Here is a 12,698-nt window from a genome sequence, read left to right on the forward strand (position 1 = left end):
CTGTAATGAAATACATGCAAAACAGACAAGTTTAATGCCCAACTGTGTAGGGCTGGGAATCATTAAGAAGTTGCCGATATGATACATGTCTCGATACAGAGGCCATGAGACAATACATATCTTGATACAGTGAGCTTTTGATTCAATATGATAAATTTCAAGTTATTTCAATGTGGTTCAATAAAAAATATGGCTAAATCATCATGGCTGTCACACTAAAAATCTTTGTTAAACCACTTCTTGTGCAAACTTAATATGAAACACACCCATTTTAATTATCAGAATAGTGAATATGTCAAATGTGTTGCATAAATGAGTTTCCTTCCTCTAAACAAGCAACAAAACTGTAGTACTATAATCAAATAATTTTGTAAAATAAAAAAAAAATACTCTTGGCAATATATTGCGATATAAACTATACCATATGTCGATATTTTTGCACACCCCTAATACTGTGGAACATTCCAAGCTAAACAACTGCTCCATAGACAAAAGCAGATTATGGACCCCCTACCAGAAAAATTCCATAGTGCACCTTTAAAAGAATGCTGTCAGTGTGGTTGATGGTGGGAAAATACATTTCTTCAGGCAAAACTCCACTGCTCCATGCACTGTTTGTCACTTTGTCTCTGCTCTTCAGATAGGGCTGGACGATATGCCAAAAATATTCATACCACAAAGTTCACTCTTCACTGTGTTACATTCACTTGGAATATAACAGGGACTGGCCAATAAGGACGACGAGTGGGCGTACAGCTGCATTAAACAAAAGCAGTGAATCATTATATGACCAAACTAGCATATTTTAAACAGGTGTATTTGAAAATAAAGTCCTTCACTCGCTTCAACCTTTTTTGTTTTTCTGTCAAGCCCCTTTATCAAACCATAATTAAAAAAGACAATCACAACCTCATTCTCTTAGGCAGGCGTCAAGGTGGTTTAAGGTGAAAAAGGAAGCATTTCCCCAGGCGAATCCCCTGGAGCCTGAAGGAGATGTTTTATCATTAATGTTATTCTGGAGCTCAAATTTAGAGTTTTCGCTCAGCTGGGTGCTTTAATCTATTTTTTGCTGTAAATTAATGAATTTTTAAAGAGGCGCTTGCTACATACGGCTAGATGCGGGGAAAGCAACAGCCACGGTTCGGTTTTCAAATCAACTTCCATAAAACCACCCCCCCTTTCTCCTTCTCTCCTCCTTCCCTCCCTCTTTCTCTATCGTTCCCTCTCTCTTGCGAATTTAGCTTTTCATTTCTTATTCAGCGGCTTCTTTCGCTTGCCCTATACCTCATGCTATACGTCGATTGTGTTGAACTTGTGTGTACACTTGAGATTTACATACATGGATTAGTAAAGAGTTCTGATGTTTAATCCATTTGGCTTGTTGCCGTACAGATATTTTCTCATATGTGCTACTAAAGTCCTAATCTATTTATTGCTTATATTAAGGAGCTCGCAAACTAATACTAAAATTAGCAGTGCATTTTGAGAAATTCTGTCAAAATTTTGACAAAGTGAAATCATTACTATATACAGTAGTACACCCTTTTTTGTATATCACACTGCAAGTTTATGCTCTTTCATTTTTAATCATCACATCCTCTTTACAAGGGTTGTACCGGTAAGATTAGTTTAGTCCCAGTACACATATGTAAAAGCAGCTCAAAGTGAGACCACTGTGTGCTGTAATTTTAAGCGTCCTATATTACGCAAAATTGACTCTTGTGAGCATTAAGCTTCAAAAACGTACCTGGAGTTGTGTTTTTTAGGGACATAACAATAACCGAAATATTGTGATATCGTCAAAGTTCTCACAATAATATCATGGACCATCACAATATATCGAGTTACAAGTCTCTTTGCTTAAATGAAGAGTTATGGTGCAGCAATAGCTAAAAAAAAAAGACAGAGGGAACTACATAGACCACGATCCTTTGCTCCATTTCAGTGTAGACTACAAGAAGAAATAACAGTTCTAAGCACTTTTAAATCTTAGTTCTTTGGAAGAGGAAAAAGGAGCATATTAACAGTTTTGTTTTCCTCCACAAAATATTGCAATAAATATTGTACAGCTAGATGCATATCATGAAAATATCGTACAGAGAGCTTTGGATATTGTTATGTCCCTAATCGTGAGGCTCCCCACCATATCGTAAGCTTTCACACGATATCGCAACAAATATCGTACCATGAGGTTCATACCGTGAGGATATCTTATCGTGAGACTTGGATATCATTACACCTGTAGAGTTTTTTTCATTGACACATTGACTAATCTTTTATTATTAATCGATCTATGTCTCCAAAATGCTCTTTTTCAAGTTAACAGCTACTTTTTACCTTTTTGTTCAGTAGAGATTGGAAATTCCTGGACTGAAATAATCCAAATGGCTGTAGTGAAGGTGTATGGAGTTCAAAAAGACAGCGGAGCACTTCCTGTATTACCACATGACATCACAAGTGGAGTGTTTTTTGTTTGAAAGAAGAACTGCAGGGTTTGTGTGTTAAACATGTGAATGAAACAAACCACAACTCTGTGTGAGTATGTTTGTGATGAGGAAATGATATTATAACATAGATCAGAACATAGTGTAACACCGGCCCTTTTAAAGCATTTTTATCGCCCGTGAATCAGAAAGTACTGCTGGTGTGCTGTTAGCATGCTAGTTGCTGTTATCTTGCAGAAAAACATGCTTACAAACTCATCATGGTGAATCATTAGGATGCTAAGAATGAGTTAGGAAGGTGAGAAATAAGTTTGTATGGCTGCAAACTATTTAAAATGCATCTAGTTTGGTTTTTCATGTTTTTTTAAAGACTGGTATAGCGTCTCGAAACTGCTTCAAAAACGACAATCGCAATATTATCCATTTTTTAACGTCTTCCCACTTCTTCTCTCATTCTGACTAATATAGGTCCCTCTGTGTCTCTACAGGGAAACTGCTGTGTACCTAAAACTCCAGAGTTCAGAAAGTGAAGGGGAAAAATGTGCGAGGCGGGGGGTAGGTTCCTCTGACTCATACCATCCTCTTGCGGTAGCATAAAGGCCAATAAATCGTCAGAGCAGCCTGTTGAAAGTTGACTTGATCGCACGCCTGAATATTTTCATTTGTGAAAAAATAATAGTGCGGTTGCATGTGATATATGTGGTGTTTTCAAGCCATAACTTTGCCGTAGTAAATTGTAATGAGAGACTTCACTTTAAGCACTTAATGTGTTGCTTAGTGAGGAGCAGCCATAGAAATAAAGTCAAAATATGGAGCGTGATTTCACTTGTGCTAATGAGAGCTACAGTTTGTATTGCTGCTTTGGAAGTTAGAGTCAACTAAAGATATTGCAGGCTTTGACCATTTTTAACTGTTTTCCTGGATCCATGCTTGAGGAAAGACATCTGAGGCATTTTTTCTCTAAATTGTGCTTTTGATACTAAACCAAGGTTCCGATACCACAGTGAGGATAAAACAATATTTTCCTGGACAACAGAATGCAATTGAACTATTCAGGAAATATCCAATTTTGTCCAGTGTATGTGATTTGTTTATTTTTCATCTTTTATCTTTTTATACTAGCTTTACTATTGTATTGTAGCCTGTTATTTTTTTCTACAATCATTGGTAAAGTTCAACTCGGAATAAGTAGAAGTTGTATTAAAATTTATTGAATTATGTATGATTTGCATGTCCCGAGCCTGCTTCTGCCATTATATGTCATATCAGAACTAACACTGGATTTTTGATGTGACAATGACATGATATTTGTTGCTTCTATGTTGGTGTCTCATTTGTGCAAACCAAGACAGACTAACAAATTGGTCTACAAGTTGCAAACTTTTATGCAAATTAATGAAGTTTAAAGTTTATAGGCTTGCAAATCAGGCTCTTTTATTGCTAACCTACGGCTTGCAGCTATTTTTAACAACACTTAAATCACACTCGATGAGCTCCCTAACATTAAAACTGCCTAGACACTTACAATGACAAGTTACATATCAATATGACAATAGGCAGGTGAGATTACTCAGAAAAAATCTAAACTGAAAAAGTACACTAAACGTTTTCTATTTTATCTTTTTTTTTTTTTTTTTTTAGCCTCTTAAAATATATTTTTTGTTACCTGACAATGAGACTAAATCATTTAATTTAATCTAATATTTCATAGAGGGCTTAATATTTCTTATAGTGTAATGCCTCAGGAGTCCAGGAGTGGTTCAGTGTAGAGGAGGTTTCAACTGTCAACGGTCATCTGGACACTGTTTTTTGCAACAACAGTGTTCAGATGAGCGCCAAATGAAACTTTACTCTTTACTCTACTCTTATATTATAACCACAAAATTAACAACTTCTTCATAATGGATTAAATGGATGATGCCTAGTTATGCCATTATCCATTTTGAATAGATCCTTTATCACTACTTCTCTTTATTGTCACTCACATATTGTCACGTTAAATCATTACAGCTATTAATGTCTAGACTTGTCACGATAACAGATTTTGAAATTTGATATATTGCTGAGGTAAATAAGATGATAAATGATAATATTGAAACTAATTTATGCCACAAAAGCAATTCTAAATGTACAATATTATTTAAAAAATCATGAGCTGCAATAAATAAATGGAACACTTTCGTACTTTGTTTGCATCTGTAATGAATTTGAAGTTATTAATTCAACCCTTTATGGCTTAAATCTTATCATAGCCCAAAATAAAAAAAAACAAAAACGTTCCATTAGTGCAAAGAAAATGTACACACAAAATAAATAGTCACCCGCAAAAAAAATACTGTCCCAGCTTTCATATATTGAACAGTAAGGCAATATTGTAATGATCATAACAGACCTATTACCAGCCCATTGATTTTTACTTGCCATCATAACCCTGAGACATTTGACCAGCCCTGCACTGGCCAACAGGACCTTTGCCTTTTAGCTTCTCCTTTTGTTGGCGTCTGCAGACAGTGGCGGTGTGGGCTGCTCCAGAAATAGCAGCGCTCACGTAGAATTTGTCGGCTGTGTGTGATGTGGTGCGTGAGGCTCATGATCCGCTCGGGCCAAAGCCAACTTCTGCAGATGTGGTTTGGGTTGGAGCAGTGGGCTTTGATGGATCTCTTCAACTCTGATTCTTTTTTTTTTCACTCTTTCTACAAACCTCTCATCTGCTCCTCGCTGTCCTTTTGCAGATTCAGCACAAACATAGATCCCACTGACTAATTTGTCTGTTGTCAAGCCTGAAGAAAGGCTTTTGCAAGTAATTTGGGGAGTCTATACTCGTATATCTTATAGTAAGTCAATTATGGTGTAATGTCTTTAACTGGTGTTTCCCATGCAAGTTTTGTTTCTACCAAATGTTAACTGTTAATCTATTGCTGAAAAGGGGTGTAACAATATGGAAGACTCACGATATGATATCATCACGGTATGAACCTCACAAGTACAATATTTATTTCTATATTGTGGGAAAGCTCAAGATATGGTGGGCTTAAGCTATTACGATATTATACATAATAACAAGACTGACATTATAAAATGCTTTGACCATTGTCATTTGGTATAACATTTATTGTCATATTCCTATCAATGCCATTTTGAACAGCTTTGAAGTTGAAGTACAAAATCCAAGTAACAGCTAAACAATTGTAATAAAACTGTAGTCTGGCGCCTTGCAGAGTAAGTCTGACAGAAGTTGACCACATCAGCGCACACGTTTTTTTCAGTGCTTATGCAAATTAGCCATGTGACTTTAAGTTTTGTTTGTTTTACGGAAATGCACAAAGCTGCTTTAAACACATTATTACTCAATGTATATTCCAGTCCTCCTCATAGGAAATAAAAAACAAACTTAAATGCAATGGCATTTTATATTTCAGTTCCAATTTAGCCACAAACCTTTTAAACCCAACGCCGTCCACCACGGAAAATGGATGCAAATCACTCGCTATATATTCTGTGATGTATTTCGTTATTTCTTGAGTGCTGTTGTGAGGCAGTGATGTTGTAAATGCTTCACGTATAGTTTTTTTGTCTTGACTTGATTTTCTGAAGGTGTACCGCATAGTGCATTGGCAGTCTTTGCATACTATCTGTTGTTTGTCTGTCACCTTTTCTCCTTTCTCATTTCGTGTCACAACAAACCCAAAATGCTTTTAGACCTCAGACTTAAAAGCAGCTGGTACGTTCACAACAGGCGCACTGGCTGATGACGCGGCCTCAAAGGATTATGGTCCATGTAGTTAACTGTGCTTTGCGCCACCGGAGCGGACAGAAAATTCTTATTTTTGCCTAAAGACACACAGTTTAACACCGTGATGAGACCACAACGTTATTTATGGTAATTTTACTACGACAATATCATTATATCGCCAATATGGTTACACCCCTATTGCTGAGTATTTATAGAATATTTATAGTTTTGTTTTGTTTTTTTATCTCTTTTTTCAAAACTTGTGTCTGCTTCAGTGTTTAATAGTGAATGCAGGAACTCAGTGGTTAGAGCCTCTGCCAACAAACTCGAAGGTTTAGCTCCAACCTGGACTATTTATCAATGTGGTATAAAGTGAGGTCCCCAAATGGAACTTTGTCCTCTGCATTTGACTCACCTGTCAGTGCTACCAGGACAACTTCCAGATCTTGAGCTGACAGGGTTGGTTAGGACCAGTGTTGGGAGTAACGCATTATAAAAGTAATGTATTACAGTTGATTTTTGCTGTAACGCAGTAATGTAAGGCATTACAGGGGAAACATTTTTTATATTTTACTTGGTACAAATGTGAGGAACGTGCGTTACAATGCTTTTTTAACCTGGATTGAAGTGGTGGGTTTTTCTTCATAGAAATTCGCTAAAATCAGCAGCGGGCGAAAGGACCGACCCAGAACTCTACGCTGTTTAGATCTGGTTTAGACCTGGGTCACTTCTGGTTTAGACCTGGTTTACAGTCGTCCCTCGCTCTAACGCGGTTCACTTTTCACGGTCTCGCTGTTTCAGTACAGAATGTGTTCAGCTGCCAAATTTAAATACATGTTCAATCTGTATCAGTGTGATTCTGAAGTGCTGTATTTCTGCAAGTTTTCTCTCCGACAAAATCCACAACGTCGACGAAACGTTCTGCACTGACAAAGGCTCCTGCACTCGCACCCAAAAGACAGAGGACGATGCAAACCATCGCACAAAAAGTTGGACTTCTGGACACGTTGAAGGAAGGTAGAAGTTACGCGCTGTAACAGAATCTTGCACCGGGTCTTGTACCCGCAAATAGTTGCTGAAATCAGGGCTGCGAGCCCGAGCGGCAGGGTGTCCATAAAGAGCGATCGGGCGACAGCCGCTCTTACCTCCATGAGGTGTGGAGCAGAGCCGCTCCTTTCTCCTGCGGTCACCTTCGAGCCCGTCCCGACAGCGAGTCCTGTTTTAGTCCTAGTTCAGTTCTGGTTTAGTCCTCCTCTTCAGTCCTGGAATCAGTCTGAGGTTAGTCCTGTTATAGTCCTGGTTTAGTCCTGGTTCAGCTCTGGTTTAGTCCTCGTTTAGACCTGGTTTAGTCCTGGTTCAGTCCATATACAACTCAAAAGTTCAGCTTTTTTGCAGTTATTTTGGTGAGAGTAACTTAAAGTAATGCAATAGTAATGTAATGCCTTACATTTTAAATACAGTAATATTGTAATGTAACGAATTACTTTGAAATGACAGTAATAAGTAATAAATAACACATTACAGTTTTAAAGTAACTTGCCCAACAGTGGTCAGGACTACCTTATCTGGCAGTGATTAGTGGTGGTCAGAGGGGCTATTGGTGCAGATTGAATCATAAGTCTACCACCAGGGTTAATCATTTTATCTATATCATATATTTCCTCAACACAATATTATTAGTCCAGTTGACCAAATAATATTGTTTTGAGTATTTTAAAAGCTGCATAAGTAAAAACTTAATTTGGCATAGTATTTAAATGCAACATTATAAATTCTCTTTTCTACAACTTCGACTCACAAACACAGCTCCTGTCCAAACGCCTTAATCAAGCTACACCATGTTGTGAAGGGGGATGTTGAAACTTTAGAAAACTTAAAGTGGAGACCTTTCTTTCACTTTACGGACTGAAGAACTCCTATCATATTCAAAACCAGCTCCTCATGGCCCATTATGTGTGCATACGTTTTTGGACAGACTTGAATGTTGTGCCTGCTGCTACACTGTGCCATTCTCGCCACGGCTCTTCACAAACAACAAGTCTGCAGAGAATTCCCAAGAATGCTTCTCGTTACCCAGATGAGTCACACTTCCTCTGGCCCACATGCCTGTCCCTCCCTCCGGCTGCATGAATGAGAGGAGGGACAGGCCAGCGGGGCGGGGCTTTGGCCTTAAGGGGGCGCTGTCTCTGACACTTTTTTTTACAAGACTTACAAGAGTATAGTAAAAAAAAAAGATTTAGTGTGTCACCCAGCTGTGAGATGCATGACTGGCTAAAAAAATTGAATATAACTAAATTTGTTGATGTTTTATTTGCTTATTTAGACTAAATTAACAATATAAATAATGAATAATGAAGGCGCTATAACAGATTTTTACTTAAAAACGTGAAAAACAGAACTAGTTTGCTTTTCAAACTGTTTGCAATGGTCCAAAGTTATTCCTCAGTTTCCCAATGGAGTCCTAGCATCCTAATTATTCGCTGCGATGAGTAGGTGCGTTTCCAAACATTCAGAGGCCGGATCGGAGTTTGCTGTCACGGTAATGCTAACAACAAGTAGCATGCTGACTGCACACCAAAAGCCCTAAAAGTAGTTTGGATATTGTTAACAAATTACATTTTCACTACATTTCTGCATTATATTTTTGCTTGGTTAAGCTTCATATTAAACCACATACATTTTTAATTACATTACTAATTAGGGCTGGGTATCATTCAGAAGTTGCCGATACAATACATACCTTGATACAGAGGCCATGATACGATACATAACTCGATACAGTGAGCTTACGATTCGATATGATTCAATATGATATATTCCAAATCAATTCGATATGATGTAATAAAAAATAAAGGCTAAATCATGGCTGTGATACCAAAAGTCTTTGTTAAACCACTTCTTGTGTGAAGTTCATATGAAACACAAACATTTCAATCATCAGAACAGTGAAAATGTCAAATGTGTTGCATAAACGAGTTTCCCTCCACTAAACAAGCAACAAAACTGTAGTGCTGTAATAAAATTATTTCATAAAATATACCAAAAAATACTACATCTATACAGCAGCCGACTATATAGACATTGTATAATCATGTTAAACAATGCAATATATGGATATTTCAATATTTTTGCCCTCCCTTTTTACTATATTGTCTCCAAATTGAAAGGTGTGGTGTAACTGAAACAAATACTTCACCACCACCTTTTCGAAAATGAATAGCTGGGGCATTTCCCACTGAACTATAGGATTGAATTTAATGCAACTGGGCAGATGCATAACCAGTAAAGTGTAGACTCAGCATTAGTTACAGTATGCTGCCAACATTGGATCGTGCGCTTCAGTTTGCCAATAAATTTTATCTTTCCTTAGAATAAAATGATTTTGATTGCTCTGTGAAGTGTTTTTTTCCCTTTTGCTAAATGATTTTGAAAATTCACCTCGACTGACACTGGTTGAACAGGTTGGAAACAAAATACAGTTGCAATTTGAGAGTGACAGAGGAAGATGGGAGGAAAATGAATGAATGAGCTGCTCACTGTTATAAGACGTGAGATCTGTGTAACCTCAGGTGCTGTTGGGCTTGTTAACACGTTTTATTAGAGAAACGGTTGTGGGAGAATTGGATTATCCTGATGAATAGGACTGACTTTATCATTAGGCAACATCTCTCTCCGCTTTCTCTCTCTACCCCTCTCTCTTTCTTAATCTACTTTCTCTCACCCTTTCTCTTCATCCTTGTCCCTCTCTCTTTCTCTCCTCTTTCTCCCTCCTCCCCCTCCTTCTCCCCTCTCTCCCTCCTTTTTCTATCTCTCACCCAGTCTCTCTCACCCTTTTCCTCCATCCCTTCCCTCTCTCTTTCTCCCCTATCTTTTTCAATCCTCCCCCTTCTCTTTTCTCTCCTCCACTCTCTTTCTCACTCTCTCTCTCTCCCTCCACCCCTCCTTACTTCCCCCTCTCCCTTCATACCTGCTCATCTTGGTCCCGAGCCAGAATCCATGACTCACGGGAGACTCTCTGACCTACTTTTCACGTCTTCTAGGAGTGCCAGCCCAGTTTTATTATTTGTCAAACAATACCGTGAATCGAAATCTGTCAATTAAAATGTGCTTAAAAGTGCGAGGAGGCTTTCTTCTTGTATTTCAGGGGCAACTATTAAAACTCTTAATAGAGTTGTAAAAAGTAACACCTTTGGACAGTATCAAGTTTAAAGTCTAAACTTTTGAAATAGAAAAATGATGGCCTGTAGCCTAACCAAAGTTTTGGCTGGCTCAATAATGGGATACTCTCATTGGCTGTTGAGGTGTAAAGGCTTATTCATTACCAATAAAGTTTAAGTTTTGCTTGCATTTGTTTGTTATTTCAAGATAACTTTTTACTGAACTGTTACTGAAACTTAAAGAAATAGCACTCTGTGAAAATATATAGTTTGGATCTTGTTTGTTTTCAGAATTTGAAAATCAAGTCTGCCACTGTGAGATAAGTTTGGGAGCAATGCTTTGATGGCAGTAGTTGCAATAGTTGGTCTCTAAGATTACTGTTTTAAAGCTACCATTTGTGTTTAATTGGTTGACCTTGCCCTGTTTCTCAGTATTCTCACACTTCACCACTAGATGCTATCTATGTTACTTCTGTCTGATGGTGTGCCAGCTTTGGTCTGGCAGAAGTCCAGAGAGCACAGGTGAGTCTGAAGCAAGGCCAGGTGAGGGAGAATAAATTTAAGAATGATAGCTTTAAAGGTGCACAACTTTTCTGATGGAAGATACAGCAGCTGTTTGCCAATGATATGATATTCCTTTGTGTGGAATTTTCCACAGTATGGCATTAAACATATCTATCTAACAATTATTCCATTACAATTTTGTTTGTAGTTTTACTCAGAAATGAAAAACATGAATTCTTATGAACGAGTTCACTTCACCACAAATAGTCTTGGCCTCCTGTTGCCACTGTCTAGATAGAGAGATTTATGTTTAAGTTTATTGCTATACTGTGGAATTTTCTGAAGCAGTTACATCTCCATGGAGACAAGCAGGTCAAATACCTTCCAATAGAAATACAACTTCTGATGTTTTTTTTAATGTTATTTTTCAACATAACCAACAAAAGTTTTAAGTCAGCATGTCCGCCCCCTCAGTTGAATCTCTTATTATCTCATTATTTTCCATCTTATTAGTGAACTTAAGGGCCACTATCATCAGCTATCATTAAACATAACTCACTTAAGCACTGCCATAATCCTATACTATGTTCCTACTCTTCCACCCACATTCCCGCTTTATCCAGGTAGGGTGCGATTAGCTGCTCTGTGTCGACAAAGCATTACACCATGAATCAGTGAAAGTCGCCCCGAGGCCTGGTCCCTGTGTTTTGGTAATGACGCTGTGTTGACGCAACAGTGGATCCGCGTTTGCACAGTTGTACTTTAATATCATAAGGATTAGGGCTGAGTTATAAAAAGTTTGAGGACACAAGCTGTCTCTAATGCCTGGTTTGGAGATGGCTAAAAAACAGCCAGCGAGGACAAAGGGTGTGGGATACTTTTGGTGGAAATGAATGTTTATTGAATTTTTTCAGTTTTTTGATTGGTAAATGAAAGGATTGAGCAGAGTACTGTCCTATGTTGTTACCTGAACCAGGAAGTGTGCTGTTAGCTTGCTAGTAATTGATGGTAATAGGTCTGGTCTCTGAAAGTCGTAAAACACGCAATAACTGATCGTGATGAAAATAGTTCTGTTTTTAAATTTAGTTAGTGAAACTTAAGTACATCGCCATTATTAAATTGAGATAGATTAGCCTCAGTTGTCTTACTACGTGCTGTAACATTTCAGGTATAAGATGCAAGCGTTTGAACACACAACTCTTTCTCTTATTCTTGTTGCCTTATATTTGAACTAAAAACGCATAGAATTATGGAAAGCCGTGTGATCTCTGCCAGGTTTTGATTCAGAAAAGGTGTCTATTTGCTGTAATGCGCTGTAGTTCAACGACTCTGCCTGCTTTAATGGTTAATTGCGTCTTTTTGGTGGCGTTTTCTTTCATTGCCACGAGCTTCACAAGTTCAATAGCATGTCTTTTTCCTGCTCTTTTTTTTCCCCTCCTCCTTCTCCCTACAAGACTGTGAAGCTTTGATATGTCAGTTTTGTTTTAGTCTGCCGCCTCCGTCTTGACACGATTGGCCCAGACCTCACAGAGACCCCCCCGGCTGCTCGCCTCGGGGTGCGTGTCACTCGTTTATCCAACTTCCTCGACTTCCACCACCAAACTCCCTCCTCTTATTAAGATTCACAAGGCAAGTGTGAAAAGGCTTAGTACCAGGGGGTCGGGCCTGTACCGGCGGGGGGTACGGCACTGACTCTAATGACTTAATGTGCACTGTACTGATACATGGACACATTCCAACAAAGAGGAAAACTAGTACAGCTATTAACAATTTGTTTTTCATTGGGTTTGAGTAAAGTATTTAATCACAAAAGTGCCTATCAAATTAGAAGTGTATTTTTAAAGGTGCATTGTGTAGTGG

General features: G+C 38.1%; 1 protein-coding gene across 4 annotated transcripts in view; it reads left to right on the plus strand.

The window, feature by feature from the left end:
- Window positions 1–12,698, plus strand: part of foxj3 (forkhead box J3) — a 125,113-nt gene that overhangs the window by 5,714 nt on the left and 106,701 nt on the right. Inside the window, exon 2 of one of the 4 annotated variants that reach the window (XM_055160132.1) lies at window positions 2,933–2,999. The exons of the other annotated variants lie outside the window; for them this stretch is intronic. The gene's annotated coding sequence lies outside the window, so the exon portion shown is untranslated. The remainder of the gene's footprint in view (window positions 1–2,932; window positions 3,000–12,698) is intronic. 4 annotated transcript variants of the gene reach the window in all.

The sequence above is a fragment of the Boleophthalmus pectinirostris genome, unplaced genomic scaffold (genome assembly GCF_026225935.1).
Source record: "Boleophthalmus pectinirostris isolate CB_2022bp ecotype Guang Dong unplaced genomic scaffold, ASM2622593v1 HiC_scaffold_3, whole genome shotgun sequence".
Lineage (NCBI taxonomy): Eukaryota > Metazoa > Chordata > Actinopteri > Gobiiformes > Gobiidae > Boleophthalmus > Boleophthalmus pectinirostris.